Source organism: Cebus imitator, unplaced genomic scaffold, assembly GCF_001604975.1.
Source record: "Cebus imitator isolate Cc_AM_T3 unplaced genomic scaffold, Cebus_imitator-1.0 Scaffold720, whole genome shotgun sequence".
NCBI lineage: Eukaryota > Metazoa > Chordata > Mammalia > Primates > Cebidae > Cebus > Cebus imitator.
The window spans coordinates 161,227-165,665 of NW_016108035.1; the positions used below are offsets into that span (position 1 = coordinate 161,227).

At 45.8% G+C, this 4,439-nt stretch overlaps 2 protein-coding genes across 5 annotated transcripts in view; one reads left to right on the forward strand and one right to left on the reverse strand.

The window, feature by feature from the left end:
• Positions 1-1,145, reverse strand: part of NOL8 (nucleolar protein 8) — a 26,854-nt gene extending 25,709 nt beyond the window's left edge. Inside the window, exon 1 of the mRNA XM_017518973.2 lies at positions 901-1,145. The gene's annotated coding sequence lies outside the window, so the exon portion shown is untranslated. The remainder of the gene's footprint in view (positions 1-900) is intronic.
• A 174-nt stretch (positions 1,146-1,319) lies between these two features.
• LOC108296499 (centromere protein P) overlaps positions 1,320-4,439 on the forward strand; it is a 273,862-nt gene continuing 270,742 nt past the window's right edge. For 2 of the 4 annotated variants that reach the window (XR_005198410.1, XM_037735070.1), the window contains exon 1: positions 1,320-1,693. The gene's annotated coding sequence lies outside the window, so the exon portion shown is untranslated. The remainder of the gene's footprint in view (positions 1,694-4,439) is intronic. The other 2 variants (XM_037735072.1, XM_037735071.1) reach the window with 2 other exon arrangements.

A 4,439-nucleotide genomic window follows, 5' to 3' on the forward strand; every position in this document is an offset into this window, starting at 1 on the left:
ATTTTTAGTAGAGACGGGGTTTCACCATGTTGACCAGGATGGTCTCGATCTCTTGACCTCGTGATCCACCCGCCTCGGCCTCCCAAAGTGCTGGGATTACAGGCGTGAGCCACTGCGCCCGGCCCTCATTTACTGTCTTAAACAAAGGCTGACAGAAATAGGATGTGGCAGGTAACACACTAAAAGATAAAAACAGCTGGGCTACCTTTTCCTAATAGTCTCCGCCCCCAACCTACCCACCCCAGCCTTCTTCCTCGGAGAAAGTGAATAGAGCGGCTAGGAGCTCCTGGAACTCCTCATAATCACAAACGAATTAAACAAATGGTACAATATTATGTCACAAAGTGCTGCAAAGTGGGGTTCAAACACAAAGATCAACGGACATAGCGAATACAGACTTGTGTTTTTGCTATGTGCCTGCAGGCACTGTATAAAGTAGTTTGCATGCTTCCCATTTTCCAGAAAAGCAGAAGAGGTTAAGTCACGTTCCCAATGCCATACCGAAAATTAGTGAATCCAGGATTATAATGCAGGTCTAACTTCAGAACTTGGAATTCTTAACACTATACTGTGAAGGTTGCTGGATCACAGGGGATTCGGAAAAACTTCCAGAGCTACTAAGGCCCATCATAATATCAATCGTTTCGTTTGGCCCCCGGCAGGCGCTCAGCTCTCACCCTGCCCTTCTCCAAGAGCTGACAGACTCTTCCCAAACGAGACTCTCAACCAGCGTCCACCACATGGCATGTATTCTAGGCAGAGATCCGGCCTACTTATCCCGATAGTTTCCGCCCCCACCCTACCCACCTCAGCCTTCTTTCTCCGAGAAGACCCAGAGAAGTGAAGAGAGAGGCTAGGGAACAGCCTTGTGATTTCTCAGGCCCCAAACCCACTCCTCACCACGTCTTCACCTAAAGCCAGCGCCTCCGCAGCACCTCATTTCTGGTCACATGTCCCAACGGAGCATCCTCTCTTCCTTCCTACTCAACTTCCAACCCAGCCCCCTAACGTTCCGTTACCACAATTCAGTTCCCAAGAGCTCTTAATTTCCTTTGCTGTCCTCCCACCTTCCCTGACGCCTCCGTCACTTCCCCCTCAACAACCACAAAAGAGCCGAAACCAAAAATCCACTAGTTTCTATTGAACACAATTGCTGTACCAATTCCTGGACTAGGTCGGCGGAAGTGAGGAAGAAGGAGGAAAAAAAATAAAGAGGTACTCCCCTCCACGTGATTCCAGCACTGCCTCTTTAGTGACGCACGCGGCCGGGCGGCTCCAAGGCTGCTGGCGGGGGGTGGGCAGCGGAGCGGGCTTGGAGTAGCAAAGAACGCGCTCTCCCGAAAGTGTAGGCACTGCTTAGACGGCCAGAAAAACGTGTGCAGGGACGTCGAGGACCCGGGCTCTCGTGCGAGCGCGGAGTTGGACGCACAGTGCCGCGGGAGTCACGCGTGGCTCTCCCGCCTCCCCTCCGCGTGAGCTCTGGGATGGTCCGCGCCGGGAGCGCGCGGGAGGCTTGAAGCGCCGGTGAAATGCGCGGGTCAGAGTGATAGCGGCGCAGCCGGCGCTGCTCTGGTCAGCAACGCGCCATGGACGCAGAGCTGGCCGAGGTGCGCGCTTTGCAAGCTGAGATCGCGGCCCTGCGGCGAGCGTGTGAGGACCCGCCAGCGCCCTGGGAAGAGACGTCCCGAGTCCAGTACGTGGCCCCCCAAGTCCCCCAGAGCCCGCCGGCCAGGATTCCCAGGCCAGGCCGGTGAATCTCCATAGACATCCCGGGTGTCCTACTCCCAACCCCAGAATGTGGGCATGAACTGGCATTGATTCTGTCATGACGATGGCCTGGAGTTGGGAGCAGCACCTACGGCGCCCTGTTGTAAACGCATTGCAGAGCATTAATTCGTTTAATCGCAGTCGTCTGTGTGGGCGACTGACAAGGAGAAAGTCTTGACTATGTCTCTAGCTAGATAATCCCACCTGCAGTATCCAGAGGTATCTCTAGTTGGGATTTAATAAGTCCGTTTGGTTTCATGGCATTTGTTTTTATGGGTCAGCTAACCATGGCAAGTGATACTGACTTTTTGTTTACGATAATGCCATAAAAATTCCTTTAAAAATAACTTGGTAAAATGGTAAGTTGATACAAAGAAAAATAGTTAATATAGCCTGTAGGAGAATTTGACATTCCTCTGAGGTAGGTGCTATTGTTAGCCATGTTTTATAGTTGAAGAAACTGAGGCACAGAGAAGTTAGGTAGCTTGTCCAAGGTTCCAGAGAAAGGAATTGTCAGAGATGGATTGGGACCCAAAAATCTAACTCCAAAGTCCAGGCAGTTTTCGTTTATTGAAGGAGAGGGAGAGAAAACCGTAATTATGTGTCATCATCTCAAACATAGAATTTATCCGAAATTAACTGTCTTCATGTTTTGAGTCAACACTAATTTGACATTCATGCAGAGAGAATGAGATTTTCCTGAGCTAACCGGAGAAGGATTGGTAGAAAATAGGGAGGAGGAGGAGATCTACAGAAAATGTCGGCATTCGGTCATGAAAGTAGAGGAAGCTGTGACTGGTAAAAGGGAGAGGAAACAGGTGAACAGGGCACACACCTGCACCTCCACAAATGAGAGTAAATGTATTAGAGACCCTTGCTAATTGGGGTGTGCTCCACAGATGGGAGCCTTTAGCATCACCTGGCAGTTTATTAGAGCGACATCCTGACCTACTGAATCAGAATCTGCATTTAAAAAAGATACCCTGCCCTGACAGATGATTTGTTTGCACATTTTGAAGTTTAAGAACTGGAGAAAAGTGGTTTCTTTACTGGCGACAAGATTTTGTTAGTCCATGTGGTAGAGTAGTGTAAATTGAAAGATCATGAGATCTGCAAATTTAAAGAGATTTCTTCTGAAGGGTTACAGCCTGCAAAGTGGCCATACTGACAAGCTGGGAACCGTAGCTTCAGCCAAAGCAGAAAGGCAGGCACTTTGAAGGAGGTGGGGTTGGGGCAGGGATTTATGCTGGATGAGTGGGCTGAGTATACATATTCAACAGGTCATAGGAGGAGCTATGAATATTCATGAAGGGAGATGTGCTCACGCGTACTGAATAAACATGCATGTTACATGCATCTCATGTTCATTTTGGGAGCAGACTTAAGATTTAAATGCATTACAATTAGGCCCTGTACGAAGAAAGGTGAAGGAGGGAAGCAAAGGTATTTAAGCACACAGCCTTTGTAAACGTGTTAGAGTCCATAGTTGGTGATCTTATCAGAAGAAAATTTTGGAAGTCTCTTGTCCTATCAGACCTGTGGAACAGAGGAGTCAGTTAGCATCCGGTTGTGGATGAACTGCAATTATTTTTATATTGCTTATCTGGAGGCCAGTGCTTATTTAGCCACTAGAGGAAAAAAAAAAACTGTGGCAGTTAGAACATAGTTCATTCTTTTAAGTGGAGGGGGTGTGTGCATGGCATGGCCTTAGGTCTTGTTTATCATTTGGTAGCTTATTGCCACAGAGTCTGTTCTGCAACTCATACTATCTCTATTTTACATTAATGCTGGTCAGTTGTGTCTAAACCCCAAATGAGAAAGGGTATAACGAGGTGTGTCTGACATCCCATCCTATCTTGGTTGAGAACTGAGTTTCTAAGGTTTCTTTGGGGTTTGCCTTGGCCAAGAGGGAGTCGGTTCAGTTGACTGGGGATGGGGTAGGATTTTATTTATATAATCTGGGACTTCTCAGTGGTTATGTTGGAAAGAGTCCAGATTGTGAGAGACATTAAATGTCAGTCCAGGGTGTTTGGATTTAACATGAGGTTTCTTTTCACTATAGTGGAGAAGGAAGATAGGGACCTATGTACTAAGCTGTTTTTTAGAGTGATTATAAGTGGTTGGATGGACTGGAGGTAGGAAAATTGGAGATAAATTATTCAGCTATATCCATGTATCCACACTGTGGAGCCCAGTTGCCTACCTTCAAATCCTGTTTCTGCTGTTGGCTGGGTGATCTTTGTTAAATGAGTGCCCCTTTTCGTGCTTCAGTTTTCTCCTTGGTAAAATTATACCCAAGTTTTTGGGTTGCTGTGAGGACTAATTGAGTTAATATATGTAATTCATTTAGAAGAGTACTTGCCTTGTAATAGTAACTAGCACTGATTAGTAGACTATTGACCTTGAAACTCATGTATAAATTCTTTTTAAAGGAGAAAAGCTTCTTGCGTACTCCTAATTTTTACAAAAAATTTTTATCCAATGAGACAAACTTACAAATAATAAAACCACAAAGTGAATAAAATTCAAACGAACCCAAATTAACTCAAACTAACATAATTAGTTGAAATATATCAATATTTTGCTCAAACTAAATAGCTGCTATGAATAAGAATATGCAGTTTCTTTTTGTGGCAAAATATACATAAGATTTACTTTTTTTTTTTTTTTTT